The following is a 22,011-nucleotide window of genomic DNA, read 5'->3' on the forward strand; positions in this document are numbered from 1 at the left end:
GGGGCCAGAGGGGAGGGCGCGGGCCCCGCGGGGCAGGAGCGCGGCGGGCGGGCTCCCTGTGCACCTGCGGAAGACCCGGGGCTCCCACCAGGGACGCCGTGAAAAAGGCGCAAACGGACCTTGGTCTTACTGCCGGGGAAAGCCTCCCGCCTCCTCTTCTGGACGGACAAACACAGTGGTACACAGTATGCCACTCACGGCCGGAAGGCTTAAAAACTCTGAGAACGGGGGCGCCTGGGTGGCTCAGTGGGTTGAGCCTCTGCCTTCTGCTCAGGTCATGATCCCAGGCTCCTGGGGAGCCTGCTTCCTCCTCTCTCTCTGCCTGCCTCTCTGCCTACTTGTGATCTCTGTCTGTCAAATAAATAAATAAAATCTTTTAAAAAATGATGAGAACTTCCCATATCTCATCAAAGATAACCAATTATAAGCAATATCTAGTGTCTTTTCCCAGTTATACATGTTATCAGTCCCCTTCGAAAACACACTAAAGAGATCATAATATGCACATTGTTCTATACTTGGTGTTCTCTGCTTAAGTAATCCTGTGGGATATCACCACTGGGGACGTCTCTCCTCTTTACTTTCTTCTGGATGGCTGCAGAGCACTGGGCTCCAGAAGCCATGATTTCTGTAATCACTGTTACTGTGCATTTAGCTTTGCGGTATTTTCCTATTAGAAAAAAAAAAAAAACCACCAAAAAACAAAACATCTCCAACTAAAAGAGCCCCTGTGATACAAAACGGATGGCTTCTGAAATAACCGCAGGATTCCTTTCTAGAGCCACTTGCCTGGTTGGGGGGGAAGGGGAGGGTCCTGTGGAAAAAGGTGGTGTGAACTGAATGGAGCCAGAACATGCTTTGCTGATGCCCATCCTCCTTGTCACTACTACCCCCCCCCCCCACCAGCTCACCCTACAACCCACAGAGCTTGGTTTTCCTTGGTCAGCAACTGCCTTTCTCATAGCGTGGACTGGGGACCCCTGAGGAAATCTGAGATCCTGGCGGGGGGCGGGGGCGGGGTCCTTGGGATCAAAACCATGTTCATAAGAACACCAGAGCTTCTTTGTCCTTTTTAGGCTCCTTTTTTCAGTGGGGTGGAGTTTCCTGAATGCAGAAGCCGATGTAAAAAACCAGCTGTCTTACTCTGAGGTATTATAGATTTTTGCAAAAACAGAAAATACTCCTGTTCGTATCGGTATCTTAAGAAAAGTAGATGTATCTCATAAAAATATGATTTTATGTTCATACAAGACATTCCATCATTGCTTTGAAATGAAGGGACGAATGCCGTTTGAACCTTTCTGCTCCTGAGTGGAAACTCAGAGACAGAGCGCCTTCAGGAATATGGAAAAGCTCCTCGGAGTGAAGTGTGCACGCACAGGACCTCCAACTCCTAATTGTCTGTGACAAGGCTGATGTAGGTAATTTAAATGCGTGGATGCTATTAACCTTCTTCAGAGGATTAATTTCCATCCCCCCCCTTTCCACCACTGCGGAAAGCGCATCTCTGAACAACCCCATAAAATGCTACTTTTGTCACTCTAATTACTGCTTGTTATCAGGGAGGGCTCTGTGACCTTCCTGGGGCAGCCTAATTAGAACTGGGAGGTGCTAGACTTCCTGTCAAATAATCTTACAAACACGCCCCAGTACACAGAGCTGGTTCTCTAGACAGGGCAGGAGTTGCGGGAAGACTCAGGGGGTTGTTGGCAAAGTGGTGGGTCTTGGCAGGCCGCACTGCCCTCTTTAGACTGTTGGATGGCAAACATTAGCAGGGGAGCTTTCTGCTGGCTTCGAAGCTTGGCCCACCACCTAAGACTTCATTGAAAACACAGATCTCGGTGCTGCAAGAAGAATCCCATGCTCCATTGGCAGGGTTGGCACCTGGACCCCAGGCTTCACTCCAACACCATCGGAGTCTCAAATAGAATTTAGAATGGGGACCCTGTTAGAGCAACAGTCACCAAGACGGGCGGGAAAGGGCTTTGGCCCGAAGAGTTCTCAGGGAATCAATTTCCAAGTCTTTAGAGCCCTCACACACTTCTGTCCAAACCATTCAGGCCAGGAAAGTGTCTCTAGGAGGTTCCCTGCCCCTGTGCCCCCTCTCCCTGGCCCTGCACATCCCCCTTGTCACTTTCACTTGCCTGAAATTTGCTTGGGTAATTGTCCCAGGCACCCAAGAAGGGGCCGTTCAAAAATCCCCTTCAACTCTGTGCCCGTCCCCTGATTGAAGAGCGTATTTCCAACAAATGGAACATATGTTAAAAAATATTTATCAACTTTGAAACATGTACATTGTTTTGCACATTTGAGTTCCAGTAAATACATCCTGTAACCCCTGACATGTCGTCCGATAGAGAAGGTGAAGGGAGGAAGGCGAGGGGCAGGGACATCCAGGCTCCCGTCCTGGGCAGGCTCTGCCCCGACAAGTGCGGTCAGTCTGGGTTGAGTCCCACCCTGGCACTCTAGGAAACACCCTCGGTAGATGCTCCAAGCCCATGTGTGGCCCCCAAGGCTGCAGGAAGGGGTCGTGGTGCCAGGCATCCCCGGAGCCCCTTGCTTCCCAACTTCCCTTCCATTCCAGATCTCTTAGTCACCCCTCCTCAGGCCAGCCTTCCAGTCTCCGGGGCAGAGGAGGGCCTCAAAGTGGGGGGTGCGGGACAGAGCAGGGGGCCAGCCCTAGTCAGCACTCTTTCCCCTGGGGCCCCTAATCAGGTGGACCATCTTCCTTGAGCAAGATCCCAATTGCCTCTCACCCAGCCCTTTAGCCAGTATTCCGTGGGAGGGCAGCCCGGTGGTCTTGAGGTTGTGGGTCCCAAGGGTTCCCAGCTGTTCCCCGCACTGGATGCCCTGGGCCTTTCTTCCTGGCTTGTCTGGGAGCTCAGGTCCACCTAAATTCAAGCATATATGGGACCACAGGTCTTCCCACCTTCAAATTCTGTCTGCATTTACCCATTCTCTGCAAATCTGAAAGGGGGGTGCCATAATCCTGCTGATCTCTGGGACCTCAGATCTGAACCATCACCAGCTCTGGAGCCATCACCACGGACAGGGAGTGAGCGGCTGTGCACGTTACCCCCAGATCACATGACTTGCTGGCTAACACCCTTCAGAGGCTGTTAACTGCTTTCGGGAAAGACTCCAAACTCCTGCCAGGACTTAAGAGGTCACAAGAGACCCTGGACCTCCTGCCTCCTTGATTTCCTTGATCCCAATCACTTCAGTGCCCTAACCATTGAGCTCTTCCTTCCTCAAAGATGCTCAGCTCCCTCCAGCCTGAGGGCTGCTGATTCTTCTCTTCTCTCTCCTGGACACTCACTGGGTCAAGAAGAGGAGGTGAGCTTTGCAGAGTGACCGAGCCCCTCCCAGAACAGGTAGTTAAAGACTCTGCCTGGAGAGGAAGCATCCTGGTTGTACCCAGACCTATGAACACCTGCTCCGGCCAAGGTGGGTTTCCACGTCAACCGTGTGTACTCATCCTGGATTAACCTGGTGAAAAGGGGAATCAGAACTGTGATCTCTACTCTCTGAGTTAGGAAAAAAGAAAACAAAACAAAACTGGGACAGAACATGGCATCGAAAACCATGAAAGAAATTTTGAAAAACTTTTTTTCTTTTAATTTGAGAAGCTAATACTATATGCTGTCATTATAGAGTATTTGGAAAATATGCGATTGTGGAAGGAAGAAAAATTTACCCCAAGATGAACAGAAGAAAATCACGTTTTTGTCTGTGTAATGTTTCTTTTGCTTAATAAACATATTTGTGTATACACATTCCATTTTATTTCTTATGCTTTCATTTATCATTAAACATTTTCTCTTTCATTCCTGGTGAATGTCAGTCACCTTAAGGACCCTATTTCAGCTATGTTTCAACATTTAGTTTTTTTCCTTAACATTTGCTTATTACAAATAATGCTGTGATTAACATCAGAAACCTTGTTTTGATGTAACAGATTATGTTCTTAGTTTCTAGCTCCTGAGGCCTATTTGCCAGATCAAATGATACTTGCTTCACATTATCTAACCGCTTGCTTTTCAAAAAGGTTGTAACAATTTATCTACCCAGATCAATGCTTGAGAACGCCTGTCTTACCATGGGCTCTTTGCATTTACATTTTTGGTTAATTTCTCTGCTAACTTGATAAGCTGAAGGCATTCAATTTCAATTTTAAAATTACTAGTTAGGTTGAACACTTTTCCTTACCTATTTAAACTTTTCCTCTTTTTGGCTTTGGGCTAAGAGTCTTCTGTGCCCTTTGCCTAATTTTCTGGTCATGTTCTAAAGTTTTCCTTATTTATTTATTTCACAAATCTACACATCCTTGCTCAGCCAAGTTAGTGAAATTTTTAGAGTCAGTCATTTAGCCCAAGAATATTTAAAGCCATGCATTGTATTCCTTAGATAAATGTGTGTGAAGAATAAAACTCTCCAGCTGTCTGAGAAAGTTCTGTGTGTGGCTGACACACATGGTGGGGCGCGGGGAGTCGGGATTCAATGAAACAGCCATTGTCAGATGAGACTCCAAAGCTCACCGTGAACCCCAGTACTGTCGGGGAAGCCCTCTCACTGAAGTAGCAGAGAGAGGAATTGCAGAGGAATGTACACGCATCACAACGAAAGAGAGAATGACTCCCCTAGAGAGCAGTGGAAACACACGGGGAAGTCAGGTTCCTCGAGTAGGCAGCCCCGCAGGGGACAGGTGCAGAGACTTGCCGTGGGTCTGGAAGGACTCATGGCCTTGGTGTCTTCGCTGGACTTGGAGAAACTGCTGGGGATACTCTTCAAACAACAAAAGACTGAGACGCATGTCATAAGTTTCAGTGTTGAGTATTCAATGTAGACTTAAATGCAGAACTAAGACCAGACGATAGTTTGAAGGAAGAGACTATTATGTAGTGGGGATTTGCTGACGGTGGAGGCATAGCACAAGTGGGGAAGAGGAAGAGATACATGGAGAGTAAAGTCAGTGCCCTGGTTGCCTTTTCAGTCTAAATGTGGAGTAAGAGAATGCTATTTCAAATTAAATACTGTGACAGAGAAGGCTTTAGCTGAGTGTCAAGACTGCCCATATTAGGGGAGCCTGGGAGGCTCAATAGGTTAAGCATCTGCCTTCCACCAGGGTTGTGATCCTGGGGTCCTGGGATCAAGCCCCACATGGGGCTCCCTGCTCAGTGGGGAGTCTGCTTCTCCCCCTGCCTGCCGCTTACCCCTGCTTGTGCTCTCTCTCTTCTCTCTGACAAATAAATAAATAAAATCTTAAAAAAAAAATACATAAAAGGAAACAACTGGGAGATGAACCATATAATGTAAAAATGAAGGAGAGAGGACAGGAAAAGAAGCTAATTTCTTTGAACCCGTCTGCTTTGATAAATTTGACTTTTGAATCACACTAGTATTTACATAAATATAAACCCAATTAGGTCAAAGAAACAGAAAACCCTAAAAGTAAACATTAAAATGAAACTAACTGCATTATCAGGCAACAACACAGCCACACAGAAAACAATAATTTAAAGTCATTTAACTAATAATTTAATGGTACAACCCTTGATAGTCATTCCCTAAGAATAAAATGAGCCGATAATAACAGCAAGTGGTTTTCAACACTTGCACTGGTGGTAATACTGAACCATTATTCTGAGCTTACATCTTGTAGGAGGATAAAGCTAAGAAGTAATTTTGTGAAGATCACTCGGAAGAAGGTTTTTCAGTCTAAGAATAAAAGGACATGAATGTAAAACCCGAGTGGAGTCTTCCGTGTCTACCCCACCAAAGCAGAAGGGCTCTCACCCCAATTTGGTTTGTATGTAGAGACTGAAGATGCTATGTCCGCCCTTCAGAGGGCGTGAAAACTTAGTGATGCACATACTCGAGGTCTCTGTAGGGACAGGGCAGATCTGAGGTGGCTCCAGAGAGCACCGAGAGGGGCTGTCTAGGTTTTTACCATCATCAGGAGCGGGCTGCTGGCAGGGCCTGGCTGCTTTGAAGGAGGGGAGAGGGGCTTGGGTTTTCTCACCAGCTCCCCCGCGATGGGGGGCCAATCAGGAGCCAGGTGTGAGGCTCCATGGCTGTTAGAACATGGATGTCCAAACATCCAAAAATTGAGCCTGATTCCTTATGACATTAAACTTTTTTTGTTTTGTTTTGTTTTAGAGAAGGGGGGAGGGACAGAGGGAGAGGGAGAGAATCTTAAGCCAGGTCTATGGCCAGAGTGGAGCTTGGCATGGGGTTCCATCTCGCAACCCTGAGATTATGACCTGGGCCAAAATCAAGAGTCGGATGTTCACTGAGTCACCCGGGTGCCCCTGGTAAGTAAATTTTGAGTGCAATATGTCAGTATGAATTCATGGTGTATTATTGGGTGTTAATATGCAAATGATGAATCATGGAACACTACATCAAAAACTAATGAGGTACTGTATGGTGACTAACATAATACAATAAAAAAAATTAAAATTTAGAAGAAAAAGGGGTACCCGGCTGGCTCAGTTGATAGAGCATGCGACCCTGGATCTTGGGCTTTTGAGTTTGAGCTCCATGTTGGGTGTTGAGATTAGTTAAGAATAAAATCTTTAAGAAAATAAAAACAAATATGAAAGAAAAGTAATATTTCCTGATATAGTCCCTGAGAAGACCTTGAACTTACCTAATAGTTAAGAATGTCCTTACCACCCAGACTGTGGCTGCTTAACCCCATTTCCCACTAAAAGGAACCCAAGTTCTTATACAAATGCTAGCCTCCCCCATGAGCAGCAGGGACTGGGCAGGATAATGTTGGGACATTTCATCACACGGAAGAGGGGGGATACTCCTTGACGACTACTGAGATCATATCTAAAGGTCCCCGGGGTCACTGGGACGGGTCCCACTCGCTCCACAGATGGTAAACTTTGATCTTCAGTAGATAGATAGATAGATAGATAGATAGAGAGATAGATAGATAGATAGATAGATAACCACAGTGGATTGAAAGACCTAAAATACATTGAAATTCCTCCAGTTCACAAGGACCAAGTAACCAAAAGAAAGAAAAGGACGTGGTTGGACTCCTTCAGAGGCTGGAGGGAAATGCCCATTCTGGCAAGGAAAGGGAGGAAATGACACTTCTCTCTGCCTTTCTTGTGTGCACACAGCTGATTATGGAAAGTCTCTCTTTAGAGATGCAAACAGTAAATGAATAAAAAAAGATAACTCTAGTAGAAGATCACAACTGTGCAAATCTGTGATGAAGACATTAAATCTGGGCAATGATCATCGACGGCAGGTCATCCCAAAGAGACACAGAGGCTCCCCTGCCACGTGGACCTCTGCACGGAGGGTTTGGGAAAAATATGCTGGAGTGGGATTCGGTTCCCAGACGGAGCTACCCCATGTACCAGAGACACGCAGGACAGGGGAGCCCTGAAGCAGCACCAGGGGGTGCAGTAGCAAAACCCAGCTATAGGACACTCTGCGGGGCAATGAACGTGGCTTCTTCAGGGTAGGGCAAGGACGCAGACGAAGAGTAGAGGCGATCTACAGACTCAAAGAAAGGATGGGTCAGAAGGTCCTGGGCTTCAGCCAGGGCGGCGTCAACTGGTTTCAGATCTCTCACTGCCAACTTAACTGAAAAAAGGAACAAACTGCGTAAGGCAGCTCTTTGCTCATTCCAGGCGGCACGGGCTGCTGTCTTTGAGAGAGAAGGAAGCCCATGATGTGAGCTCCGTGGGTCCAGCCCCGGTTCCTGCAGGGGTGCGGGGAGGTGCGCCACAGCTGAAAGTAGTGACCTCACAGTGCCGGGCCAGCAGCAACTGGGGTTTGGGGAGGCCAAGGAAGGTGGATCTGTGGGGCACCGGGCTGCCCTGGGCCCTCAGCCAAGGGCCGCACTGCACAAATGCAGGGCACTCTGCGGGGCGGGGCGGGAAGCAGCCACCGTGGGCATCTGTATCCAAGGAACACATCCGGTGACAATAAGGGCGCAGGAGACACTGGCAGAGAAATAGAAACGGAGAGAGCCGGAGCTCACTGCCAGCACAGCAGGCAAATGCGGTGTAAAACCGCGCTGACACACCGTCACACGCCCACCGACAGCTAAAATTAAAAAGACCGGGCATGGCAAATGCTGGGGGCGGGGTGGGGGTGTGTGGGGGGCCAGTGGAGCGCTCATCGCTGCTCGTGGGAACTAAGAGGCACAACCATGCTGAAGGCTCCCGCATGGGTTCTTACAAAGCCAAACCGACGTCTTTCCCACAACCCGGCAATCCCACAACTCGCCATCAGCCAAAGAAAAATGAAAGCAGACTGCCACAAAAGGACGTGTCTAAGCAGCTTTTTCATTATAGCCAGAACCCGGGAGCAATCCTGCACTCATCAACAGGGTATTTCCTGGCAGCATGTATCACAGTACGAGCTGTGCTGTATCCACGTGCGAAATACTAGAAAGGAATGAAAAAGGAGGAGGTGCGGGCGTGGGAGCCGTTCCCACCCAGTCTCAACAACACTGTCACCTTCCATGCTCTGCACAGACACAGAGGACATACTGTATATCCCTGGATGGGACTTTCTGGGACATCATTATCTCTGCGGTGATAGAAGTCAGATCAGCGGCTTCCTGTGGGCTGGGGTGGTGGGGCGACTGGTCGGGGAAGCAAGGAACTTTCGGGGGTGCCGGAACCCATATATATATATATATATATATATATGGCCAATATATACACTTTTGTGTATTGATTCATGTGTCGATCACACAGGTGGTTTTATCTCTCAGAACTTGTAAAGCCATGCATGGCCTTAAGATCTGTACATTTCAGTATGTGGAAGTGCTTATCCCAATTTAAAAAAAGCATTTTTTAAAATCAAATGCAATTTTTGGTTCTCTTTTAGGCCTGATTTAGAAAGATAAACTGTTAACAACACTTCTTAGGAGGCCGTGGGAGGAATCAGAGAAGACCGAATATTGGAAGATACTAAGGAACTATTTTTGCTGTGATAATAGTAGTATTATGGCGGCCACGGTGTTATGCTCTGAGTCCTTATCGATTTGAGAGCCACGCTGGAATATTTATGGAGGAAGAAATATGATATCTGGGATTTGTTCCGAAATAAACCAGTAGGAGTCAGAGGTGCCTGGGGGTGTCCTGGGGGTATAGAGGACACCCGATGGCCATGAAGATCCGTGGTGAAGCTTGCTGATAGGTGCTTGGGGATGCTTTACCTTCCTATTACTACCTCTGTGTGTGTTTACACTGTCCCACAAGGGAAGGTTTTTAAAATCAAGGATTTCCAACAGGCAGAACATCAGGAAGCCTCTGGGCAGGGTCCGGGGAGCAGAGGCGGTTCTTTGGCAGGAGGGGTGAAGTCTTGAGAGGCCCGTGGAGACCACCCCCTTCCGGGACAGGGAATTCCTGGGTCCTCCTGCTGAATGTGGGCTCTGGGCTCTGGCAGGATGTGGGTCCCGGTGCTTCCCTGCACCCTGGCAGCCTCAGTGCCGCCGCGAGCGCCCGCAGTCACACACGCCTGCGCAGCCAGACCCTGTGCCGAGCCACGTCCCTCCCGCCTCAGAGAAAGGATTTCTATTTAAAAAATTAAAGGGCATGAATTGCCAACATTTCAAACAAAAATTCAGCTTTTCCCCCGCTTCTTTTAAAGGAGCAAAACATCGGCCACCTCCATCAGGTCGGCCCCACCATCTGCGGGAGCCCAGTGACACCCCCTCCCAAGTCCAGCGTGTGCCCTGCATCGTCCCCGCCGCCCCCTCGGTGAGCCCCACGCAGCCCCCGAGCGCGATGGCGGGGCCGCAGCGCCACCTGGCGACCAGGTCGGGCCACCGCTTCCTTCGTGGGGAAATGCCCGCTCTCCGGGCGCGGGAGCCGGAGGTGCGGCGGGGGCAGCCTCGGAGCCGGAGCCGAGCCTGCGCCCTGGGGCTGGGGCCAAAGGCCTGCGTGGGACCAGCTAGAGCTGCGGTCACGCGACCTTAGAAACTGGACAGCTCCGGGTTTGCACCTCGCCTTTGTGCCAGACGGGCAGACCCAGGGGGATGGAACAGGACAGCCTCGGTGAAGGCGCCGGCTGCCGTGGGCTCCCTGGCAGGTGGTAGGGTGCCCGGGGAGGGTCCCAGAGGCCCCGACGGTCCTGTCTGCGCCATTGCTGAAGTCATGGATCCTCCTTAAACCCAGGGCTTTTGGAATAGGAATGATGGGGATACAAACCAATATCATCTGAAAGTCTCTCAGTGACGTTAAGCCCTAGTCTGTTCCAAACTATCTTGGGAGAAAAGTCTTCTCTTTGATACCTGAAACCTTGGAATCAACATTTCACCGTGGAACTAACTGCCTTAATTCATTTGCTGCTGCTTTAGTAGTAGTAGTCGTCGTCGTCGTAATAATTTATTATTTGGAAACTTGAACCTTTTATTGTAAACTCACTAATTTGAAAACTTTGGACCTATCTGCCCGATTAGCCATTCTGTGTTACAGCATTTATTAAGTGTTGAGCAGCATGTGAAAAAGATGAGTAAGACAGACCGTATCGTCAGGAAGCGTACATGGTGCAGGGGAGAATACCCAAGAGGCTTACTAAGACAGCGCGGCGCGGGCCGGCCGCTCCTGAGCGCTATTCAGAGTGACAGAGGAGTCTGCATCTAGGGGAAGAGCTCAGTAATCAGGCTTCCCCGAAGCCACCAGGAAGACATAACCCTGGGGTACGGACATGAACGGATCCCACTTTGGCTAAGCTCTACTTCTATGCTGCTGGAAATATTCTCCAGGTAAACTTTGCAGAAAGATTGAACTGAGACAGATTTGTGGGACGTAACAGTGTCCTTTCACGAGCTTACAGAGCTGACATAGTTACGATTTTATTGAGGGCCCTACCTGTGTCAGGCCCGCTAGCCCTAGAGAGGCCAGGACTAGGGCGAGGGCACCTGGTGTGAAAATTTTAGGAAGTGCCCCTCTCGGGGGCTGCTGACCCTCCACTTACGCCAGCCTGAGAGTGAGCTCCTTCTTAAAGTTTGCACCCCCCACCCTCCCCAACCTCCTCATGTCCCTCGCTCGTCTGGCCCTGGCGGCCATTTTACAGAGGAGGAAACCAGAGCACCGAGAGCTTAATTTCACTTCTGTGATGACACAGCCTGGCTCTTTCTGAGTTGGGAATTGTATGGCTTTCTTTGACTTTGGCACCCTTCCTTTTTTTTTTTTTTTTTTTTTTTTAAAGATTTTATTTATTTATTTGACAGACAGAAATCACAAGTAGGCAGAGAGAGAGGAAGAGAAGCAGGCTCCCTGCTGAGCAGAGAGCCCGATGTGGGGCTCGATCCCAGGACCCCGAGATCACGACCTGAGCCAAAGGCAGAGGCTTTAACCCACTGAGCCACCCAGGTGCCCCAACACCCTTACTCTTGACACCTAAGCTCTGTGCTTTCTTCTTGTGCCTCCCCTTGACCCCCAGACTGTGCCCAGAGATTAGCCCAGAGTTTTGAATGGATGTTTTTAATTAGGCCCCTTTTTAATGAAAACAGAGGTAGTGTCTGTGCGCCCAACCCTCTCGCTCCCTTCCCCTAATTTTATGTCACTGATTCTTCCCCATGGCCCACGCCCCTCTCTCTTCCCACGCTCTGTATGTAAAGAATGTATGTAAGCAGGGGCTAGTTGATTAAGACGTGTATGTGTAGTTCAAGTTTTGCATCACAGTTTTGATCCATTTTTCTCTTAACTTCAGGCTGACCATTTTCTGTTCCAGTTTAAAACTAGTCACTATTATTTTGACCAAAGACAAATGAAGGCAGGATGCTGGGAAGAGCCAGCAAAGAAACTTTCTAAAATCTGCCAACCGTGGGCAATGAAATGCCACTCGCGGTGAGGATGAGGAAGGACACGTACACCGGACAGCACGCGGGAGTCTTGCAAACGGGACCCTGAGCAGAAGGAGACAGATAGGAAAGAACACATGCTGGGGCTTCCTTGTTTGTGAAATTCAAAACCACCCGAGGCCAGTCTATGGGTCTGCGGTCACCCTGGGTTGGAGGGGACGCTGGGAAAGGGCAGGAGGGGCCTTGGGGGTTTGACAAGCCCTTCTCTTATTCTGGGTGCTGGGGGCAAGGCCGTATTTCGTTTGTTGGAATTTACTGAGCTGAGTTCTTGTGATTTGTGCACCTTCCCATAAGTGTTTGATAGTCCAATAAAACACCTCTAACTGAAAAAAAAAACAAAAAACAGAAAACCACACAAATGAAGCTGAGTTCTCGTTTTATTTATTGGAGGAGATGCAGCTTCCTCAATGAGACTTGGATAATAGAACTGTTTCAGATTCAACAGGGACTTGAGACTCCCAGCGAAGGTCTTTAACAGACATTCTCAAGGCGATAGCTCCCACAGGACGGGAAAGGGCTCACTCTTCTCTCTCCTCAGCTCCTTGTCTACCTCCCCCTCCCCCTCCCCCTCCCTGCCCCCTTCCAGCAGCTCAAGGCCAAGGGCAGAGGAGGGTCACTCTGGGAGTTTCAGTCAGCAGTCAGGAGAGGGCCTGGGCCTGCCGTGGAAGCTGATGGCCCCGACTGGTTCAGTCCCGAAGCCTCCTGGTTCACCCAAAATCAGCTCCGCTGTTTGTTAGGAAATCTGTTTCCCAAAGTCATGTTCGGCTTTCGTCTTCCTGAGGAAGGTGCTGGGTTTCCGAAGGAGGAAACACTGATCGGGTTTGGTCAGCGTGTGTTTGTCTGCATGCTCCAAGTCTGTCCTTGGGTGGGACCCGGGATGTGGTAGGGAGGAGTCCTGGCCGTAGCCATGGTGAGAGCGGGGTTATTCCCTGTCGGTCTTGGGACCCCTCACTCCCAAGGGCAGCCTTTGGGGACCAGAGGGACACTTGGCAGTCACATGTGCATGCGAGACCCAAGAGCTTCCTCTGTTTAAAACAATGATTACGGGCATCTCAGGAACCGCAAAATTCACTGCTGCTGGTGGAACTTGACCATGGACTCCTTCAACAGCTTTTTTTTTTTTTTTTAAATCCCCGGTTTGCTGGTGTTTTCTCAAAACCCACTCTCAACCTTATTGTCAATCTGGGCCATATAGGCGTCCCCCGTTTTTCTTTCAAATCTCTTACGGAGGCGATGTCATGGCTTCGGCCCCAGATTGCATCACATATATGCGCTTCATAAAATATCACGAGATTCACATGCTGCCGTGGTGAAATGTTCTTACAAGAACGTAATCCAGGGAGGCCTCGGTGGCTCAGTCAGTTAAGACTCTGACTCTTGGTTTGGCTCAGGTCACGATCTCAAGGTCGTGAGGTCTGGACCCTTGTAGAGCTCTGCACTCAGATGGGAGTCTGCTTCCCATTCTCTCCCGCCCTGTTCCGGCTGGCACTCGCACTATCGCTCTCCCTTGCAAATAAATAAAATCTTAAAATAAAAAGATATTAAAAAAAAAAAAGGGAAGAACATAACCCGTTGTTTGGTTCGGTGGGTTTTGTGGGAGATTCCTCTTTTTTCAGGGTGGAGAAATCCGACAGGTGGGGTTCAGGACCCTGTTGACTTCAGAACTCCAGGAATGTTTTGTGTCCATTGTTATTCATTATGTGTCATGGTCCAGCGCTGTCTCACTGGGTTTGGAACCCGGCACGGCTTCATTACAATGCCCCTTCTAAACCCGCATAGATCCGTCCAGCTATCACTTCCAGAAAACGATGCTTCCAAATTTATGTTGCTGTATGCCGAGCTTAAAGATTTGTGCTAATTACATTGTGTAAGTTTTAATTAATCTGATTTTTTCTAAGAATAGTATTTTTCATCATTAAGGCCAGCCAGCGGCCACCTCAACCTCTAGCCTTACGTTCTCTTTAGAGGCAAGTCACGCTCCTGTTGGCGCCGACTCCCAGTGCAGCTGTGGCCGTGAGACGCCTCTGTGTCTCTGGTTGGTAAACCATCAGGGAACCCATCACTGTGCCCTACTCCAGATAGTTGGGAATTCACCTGCTTGATGGTTGGCGGGCTTGGGACAGCTCACGTTGGGGGTGCCTCCATGTTGGGTCTTTGTGACCCCGGAAGAAAAAGGTTCTTTCTTTGTCATTCCTTCGTGTCCTGTCCGGACCACTGATGACTCGTTAGGCCCCTTGTCTGTGAGCAGGAGTCATAGTGGTGGGTGTCTCAGGGACTCCTTGTGAGGCTTGAATGGGTTAATACATACAAAGCACTTGGCAGAGAGACCCTCACAAGCAAGAGTAATATTCCATTAAGAGTATTACTAGTGTGATGCTGGTAGTAATAGTATTGTTCTAGTATTGTACTGTATTGGTATACTTGACAATATATTGCTATCACTGTTGATATACTTGATATAACTATGCCAGTTTCGACTGGTCAGTTGTCTCCGTGCTGACTAGACCCTCCCAGTTACTGACGCGTCTGACCTCTATGCCAGCTGCGGGGGAAATAGAGCCCATGGTTCTAGGACGTAAGGAATTTAACATTTGGTCTTGGAGGCAAGAATCAGAAGCCAGGGACTGCAGAGGCTTTTTGTAGTTCAGTGGTAAAGTGAGAAGCCCCTTTACCGTGTTCTGGAAAGTTCCATGGGGAGTAGATAGGCTTTGGGGAGGAGGAGGCTGCTGGGGAGCAGGGACAGGTGGGAAGTTGAGTGTAGGGCGTTGGTGGGGAGGGTAGGAAGGCAGCGGCTGGGGAGGAGTCGGAATCTGTGGGTTTGCTCCGGCTGCCAGAACAATCTACGAAGGCTTTTGACAGCTGAAACCACAGAAATGTGTTTTCTCACAGTCCGGAGGCTGGGCATCCAGGGACGAGGTGTCAGGAGGGTCGGGTTCTCCTGAGGGCCCTCCTCGGCTTGTGGATGGCTGCCTTGCTGCTGTGTGCTCTCGTGGTCTGTCCCCCGCCAATGCACCCCTGGAGTCTCTGAGGGTGCACGTTTCCTCTTCTTACAGGAGCGTTCATCCTGCGGCACTGGGGCCCCCCAAGGACTTCGGTCTACCTCAATCACCTTTTCAAAGGCCCCCGAGTAGAGTCACACTTGGGGGCTGCTTCATATGCGTCAACATATGTTCAGTCCGTAACAGAGTCTATGTCCTTATGGAGGCCCTGGGGGCAGGGGGAGGTAGAGAAGAGCCGCTGGGGCTGCTGAGGGTGGAGACCTTGTGGGGTCCAGCTGGGACCCTGCAGGGCAGAGGCAGACATGCTGGTGATTGCCAATAAGGTTGAGAGTGGGTTTTGAGAAAACACCAGCAAACTGGGGGTTAAAAAAAAAAAAAAGCTGTTATAGGAGTCCATGGTCCTGTCAGCTCTGAGCCACGAGGGGCGCCCGGCAGGCCCACACGGTCGTTAGTAAAGAAACGAGCAAGTGCATTGGACCCCAGATCTCCAAATGACCACAGGCCATGCACACTGGGGGGTTCTAGAACGATTCCAAACCAGCTGCGGTGGCGGGGAGGCAGTCGTGTTCTCTCTGGATCCCAGCTTCCATCTTTAAGGCTGGAAGTGGATTTCCATTTTTCCCATGTTTTCATCAACACCTCTACTCCGACAAATAAAAGCAGGGTTTGTTTGGAGTTGGGTGGCATGAATGAGGCACAGGAAGCAGACCCTGCTGTCTTGGCCTTTCCCTTGTACCCCGTCCCACCTCTGAGGTCTTGGGGATGGGGGTGGAATGTGTGCAAAAGGGCAGAAATCCCGATGTTTCCCAAGGGCCTTTTGTAGCTTTGCACTCCCTGGGCTTGTGAGTTCACACCCACGACCTAATGCATCAATGTCACCTCAGGTCAGTCGCTTCCTTGGACCAGCTGCGGCTGTTCCGAGGTGCCGTGTCTTCCAGGTCAGGCCCTCTGTGACTCTACGGGGCCACCTTCATCCGGAAGGGTCCCCATGGGAGGGGCATGCAGCTGTTCTGTCTGCTGGCAGCCAGGTCTGGCCATTTGTCCGTCCCCAGCGTCTTCCTCCTCCTTGCCACTGTCCCCTGCCAGCTCCCGGCCTCGTGGTCAAAGACCGGGCAAGGCCAGTGCCTCCTTACAGGCTCTTTCCCCTTCCAGCCCCTTGCCTGCCCTCCGTGTCGTGAGTCATGAATGCAGCTACCAGAGTAGACCTTGGCCAACAGAACTTTTGAGTGTCACGTCCCTCCTCAGAAACCTAAATGCCCCCTGGGACGCATGAAACTAAGTCCCCCATTGTGGGGGCACAGCCCTCAGGGCTGAGCTCCTTCGAGTTTCTACTTGTCCTTGCAAATTTGTGTATCAGGTGGGCGGTCATCACAGGCTGGCTGCTGGCCGCCTTCCACGCACGGAGGAGAATGCGATGAGTAGAAGGAAAAGCAGAGAAAAGGAAGGAACAGTGGAAAACCAGGAGAACGGCGGCCCCCCGCTTCTCATGCCGGCTCCCTCCTCTTTGGAGGGGCCTCCCAGGATCCGACCTGCCTGCTGGACGGAGCCTGCCGACCTACACCTCCTTCCACTGATGGTGGGGCCCCTGGGGTTCAGAATTTCATGGAAAGAAAGAAAGAGAGAGAAAAAGGAAGAAAGAAAGAAAGAAAGGAAGGAAGGAAGAGAGAAAGAGAGAAAGAAAGAGAGAAAGAAAGAGAGAGGAAAGAAGAAGAAAGGAAGAATGGGGGAAGACAAGCCAGCAGAGAAGAGTGATGGTCGGGACCAAATGAGCGGACTGGGACTTAATCATAATTTATTCAAACTTTCAAAGTATTTCTCCATGTTTCTTGGTGCGTTCTATGTAACCTGGAATGTGCCAGAACAGATGCGAATACATACCCTTGCTCACCCAGCAAGCTGGACACATGTCCCCCAGCGCCCACTAAGTCAGCGAGGTTGGCAGTCTTGTCACGTCTTCTGAGAACAGGCATCTCAGGCAGGCGTTTCTCGTCCGCCTTTTACTCCCCAGTGCCACGCCGGGACCCGGGGGAGTACGACGTTGAACAGCACAGAGAGGTGCTACCCTCTGGGGCCTCACTACGAGGCTATTGGCCTGTAACCCCAGCTTCACAGGGAGAACAACCCCCACGGGGGCTGGGAGGTGACTGGGGTTTGTAGGTGGAGTGGGCGGTGTGAGGCCGAGAGCTTCGCACCTGCCGGCTGGTGATCCGAGCGGGCACTCGTGCCGGAGCGTGTTCTTGGGTGCGGCAGCTGGTGGAGAACAAGGGGTTCAGGCTGAGTGGATGCCAGCTCCCCTACCTTTGGCAGCTGTTCGACCTCAATTTTTCTATCCCTAAAATGGGACGGCACAGAGTCTGCAGGGTTGGCAGAGCCTCAGTGGACTGGATGGTTTCCTGGAGGGGCTCCCAGGCCAGCTGTCAGTTCTGCTCAGGTGTTTTCAACTCCTACGCGAACCGGCCCTCGCTTAGTGTGGGTGTCTGTTGTTCTAACTTGGAGGGGCTGGTCCTTACCCACCAGCGGGCCTGCTGATGGCGTCTTGGACAGGTTTGGGATCCGCAGCGTGTCTGGCAGAAGATTTCGATATCCAAGAACTTGGTCTGGAGGCTTGCTGGAAGGATGGGTTTAGGACGGAGCTGTGTTTGTCTGTTGAGAGTTTCTTAGCTTCCTGGAGCCTCATTTTCTCCTCTGTGGAAAGAGCAATCAGCTTCTCAGGGCATCTCTGACATGAAATAAGTTGACCTAGGTGAGGCCACAGTGATTTCTACTCCCCACTTCCCTTAAACCAAAGTGTCTTCTGGCTTTCTGCCCACAGCGTCCCCCTGATGTTCTCTGGGACCCCACAGATGCCCAAACTTGAAGCTGGGGTGCGGACGGCTGGCGTCATGGAGGGAGACTGGTGGTTCCAGAAAGAGCGGTGGGTAAGAACAGGCATTAACGCTCAGCAGTGTCTCACTGTGTCTCTTGGCTCGCGGCGACCTCAAGGAGGATGTGCGGTCACCCCCTGCGGCATGAGGTTCCAGGAAACTTGTCCTTGCCAGCATTTGAGGCAGCGTTATGTGAGGGAAAACCGCCAACCTTAGATCACTGTTTTCTCATAATTTATAAGAAAGCATTATTCAGACTCAAAAGGAATGACTGCTTTTATTAATTTAAAAGCTGGGATGTGAAACAAGCAAAACAGGGAGTTCCTCAACATTTTTTAAATCTGGCTTAGAAAGTCTCCCTAAAACTCCAGATTCTTTTGAGAAACTGCGCTCATAAAATGAAGAATTGGAAAGATCGTTCCTAACCGTTCAGTGATCTAACCGGCCATGTATAAGGTCTTTGGTTAAGTGGAGAAAACAGTTTCTAAAGCCAGACTGTGCAGTGTAATTCTACTTTATGAAAACATACGAGAAAGACAAATGTTGTATCTAGAGTAAGACACATGGAAGGATATATTTTTGTGTGTTTCTTCTTTTGGATTATTTTTTAGCAGTTTATTGAATATACATTTGGTAAGAGGAAACAAGTAAATTAAAAAATCCTCCTTTCGTGTAACTCTTGGGAGAGGCACAAGCTCCTGTGAAATCGTCCGGCCAGAACAGTTCAACCCGAGTGTTGGTACGTGTGGAAGATTCAACAACTGATTTCCAAGACAAACCTTGGATGCAGGTTTGCCTAACGAGAGTGGGAGGGTGCCCCCAGGATCAGCAAAATCCAGACGGAGGGAAACTGTTTGGACAAGTGACCTGGCTTCTTCAATAGATGCACAAATGGTAGAATGATGCAGATAGTGACAGGAAGAAAAGAGAGATCGAGAGAGGAGTCAAAATGTAGAAATTAAATACCAGCCAATTAGAACACGGAAACTTGTTTGCATTTTGACTTGAAATATATATATATATATACATATATATATATATATATATAAAATAAATATATAATATATATATACCCAAAAGTTGTCCAGGACATTTGTGGGACAATCGGAAAGTAGAGCTTGACCTGGCTGTGCAATGTTGTTGTTAAGGAATTCTTGTTAGTGTTCTTTAGGTATAATAATGATATTTTACAGGTTAAAATAAAATATTTTACTTTTTCGAGGTATATCCTAGCTGTCTACAGTGGGCATGACGCGCTGCCCAGATGGGTGGGAAGGGCGGTGGGAGGGAGGCGGCGGGGCCCAAGGAAGCGGGGTCAGCGGTGACTTGAGCAGGGAGCCTAGCAGGAGAGGCCCAGGGATCATGGCATTGTCCGCTGTACTTCTGCACGTGTTGCTATTTCCTGTGAAAGAGAAGTTTGAGGAAGCTGCTCTTGGTTCTCTGGAGTGACTCGGGCGAGCACCGGGAGGAGACATCTCTGGCCATCTCCCCCGGGACGCCCTAGCCCCTACCCCTTCCCGTTCTCCATTTACTCCTAATTATCTGGAGAATGCCCAGGGCAAGACCCACAGGAAGTTGGCCTTCTTGGCAAGGTGCTGCGAGGGCTTTTCATTTCCAAAAGATTTATCTCTCGAGCACCCGGGGACTGGAGCTTTCTGTGACGGAAAGTCCCTTGCCTTGGCAGCCACGGCGGCCACGGCCTCTCACGGTGGGCAACAAGGCACCACCTTTGCGGTCCAGGTATGTGATGAGCGAAACCCAAATTATTAGCCTGAATACAATTTTAAAACAATTATTGAGCTAACCGGATGCAAATTAAACAAAATGAACCTATAAATATATGTGTTTTTCAAATTAGTAATTGGATTTTTTGATGATCTTTGGCGTGACATTGATAAGCTGCCTCTCATAACGGTCTAATTAGGCAGTATGTAAACTTTGGCATTCGGTTCTGTCCTGGTGGCTTTTTCAAATGATGTTTGTAAAATTTGCAATTTCATATTACAGATTAAAAATTAAAAACTGCAGGAGGCTAACATTAAAATGAGAATTCATTTCAGGGAAAGCCCTGTAGACAAAATTCACCCTAATAGAATTGTGCATAAGGGGCCGCAAATCACGGTGTATGGTTACACAGGGGAAGGCTTGTCAAAACCAGTATTGTTGGTCTGTAGTTCTATTCACAGTATTAAACCCATCAGCAAAGCCACTTTGGGGAAAATGTGAACATTATCAAAGAACAGTAAATTAGCAAGAAATTAAAGCATATACCCTTGCATTTCCAAAACAAAAGATCCCTTCATTAAAAACCTTTCATCAGTGGTTTAATATTCATAGCAGTAATTTGCATAACTAAATCAGTTTTCACTGATGAGAGACGACCAAAGTTTTTTCACTAATTTCTTTTTTGAATGAGCTCTCTAGTTTTTTGATTAAAATTTCACACCAGTAGTTGAACAGAATTGAATACACGGCTTAGCCGTATTTGCAAGTGTCATCTTTTAAAACACCAGATTAAATGTTACTTCTTAGGAAGGAAGGTATTGTTCAAATAGCTTTGTTTACTTTAAATGCACGTGTTTTTCTCGCCTTGACGTTCAGGCCTTGCACACACAGGCTTCGTGAGGGCCAGCAGCAAGCGGACGGACTCAGGCTTGGCTCTTGTTCTTTGGGAGCCCTGTAGGTAGGCATTGCTGTAAAGCAGATACCGTCCGTCCCCTGCGAACTAGGGCAAAGGCATCAGCCTGCCCACAACAGGAATCCCAAGGTCTCCGACGAACGTGCAGCTATCTTCCGGGACATGCTGCTGGTCTTCAGAAAAGGCGGGTTCTGTGTGCCAAGGGGTGGGGAGGCTCGCTGTCTAGACCCGGGGACGGCTCTAACCTGGACCTGGTGCTGTTAGGCTTGTGATCTCCCCAGGACGAAACACGGTGACCACGATCTGGGGCTCCGGGCTTTCCCTGGGACCCATGCTCCCAGGTGTCTCCCCATGGAATCACAGTTAAAAACACACGGGCAGCCCGTGTTCTGAGTAAGGTGGCCCACGATGACTTGCTTTTCACCTCCAACCAGAGGGCCTCAAAGGTGAGGCTGAGCACATTTTGAGGAGGGAAGGTAGTTATGGGGCTTTAATTAGTCGTGGGTGATTTTCAAACTTTAATAAGGTGGGTGATTGAAATTCCGGTGGCTTACCTGAGTGGGCAGCATTGCTGCTTGCTTGCAAAGGTGTGTTTGGAAAGACAGTTGGCCCTTCTGCTGGGAGCAGAGTCTCCTGCCTTTCTCTGTCCCAGACGACCCCGGCTACTCCCAGAAAGTGGCTGAGCAGTCCTAACTGCAGAGAGGTGAACTCTACCTAAAAGCACCTGTGGTTGTCTGTGCACGTGGGGTAGCTGAGTGACTCTGGGGGACAGGAGATTATATAGACCAGGCAAAAGGCAAGTTACATGTTTTCTCCTCAGATTAGGAAGTCAGTACATCAGCCTCTTGGCCTGACTCGCCCGCGCCTGACTAGCAGCCCGATCTGAATACTCGAGGAATAAGTGGGCAGCACCCCGTTTCATGAGAACTTAAGAAAAAGCTCTTTTTCTCCCCTTCAACTGGCCTGTGTTTCTCACTTCATTTTCATTCCCCCTAAACAGGCGTTGTCATGTGCTGGTCACTCTTGGCTGCCCCTTGTGGCCTCAGGAGCCCTGACAGGTGGGGTCAGAGACAGGGGACATCGCCACTGTTCCGGGGCAGGGGAGGGGGGCTGAAAGCAAGAGTGGGAGTGTAGGGGAGAAAATCAGGGGGCCATGTCCTGGGCAGAGACTTGGCTGATGGAGGACAGGAGATGTGGCAGGGGGGTTGATGGAGGGTCTTCTGTTGTGGGGTGGGCTATGTCCCTTAGGAGGGAGAGTACACAGTGTGGGGAGACTCTGGCTTTCCCTCCATCAGACCTGGTCTTGGACAAGCCCATCTGAGCTCAGAGCATCCTCGTCCTCCAGCCCTCCCGCACAGAGTGGTGATGACCGGCCAGAGAACATGGAGAAAACCTCGGGGGTCCAAGCCAAGGAGGCCTTCAGGTGGAGATGAGCCTGTGGGGCACAGGGTTCGTCCTGAGTCCTCGCAGGTCTGCAGAGCACAGCTGCACATGCAGACGGCTTCGGGGCTCTCCTCTCCATTCGGGTCCTGATTTCCTGGCTTTCTGTGACATTTCCATGGGGGTACGTGTCTACAGAAGTCTATGAATTGGAGAATAGCCCAAACTTCCTGATTGGTAGGTGTTAAGGTATTAAAGAGAACTGTTAGACAAGATGCG

General features: G+C 49.6%; 1 long non-coding RNA gene across 2 annotated transcripts; it reads left to right on the plus strand.

Moving 5' to 3' along the window:
- Positions 1 to 21: 21 nt before the first annotated feature.
- Positions 22 to 3,776, plus strand: LOC116573503. Of its 2 annotated transcripts, none has more exons than XR_004278851.1 (4): positions 22 to 185; positions 1,077 to 1,149; positions 1,252 to 1,421; positions 3,655 to 3,776. It is a non-coding gene; the product is annotated as an uncharacterized LOC116573503 (long non-coding RNA). The 2 variants fall into 2 exon arrangements; XR_004278850.1 differs by having other exon boundaries at positions 1,252 to 1,417.
- Positions 3,777 to 22,011: the final 18,235 nt, after the last annotated feature.

This window comes from Mustela erminea, chromosome 14 (assembly GCF_009829155.1).
Source record: "Mustela erminea isolate mMusErm1 chromosome 14, mMusErm1.Pri, whole genome shotgun sequence".
NCBI lineage: Eukaryota > Metazoa > Chordata > Mammalia > Carnivora > Mustelidae > Mustela > Mustela erminea.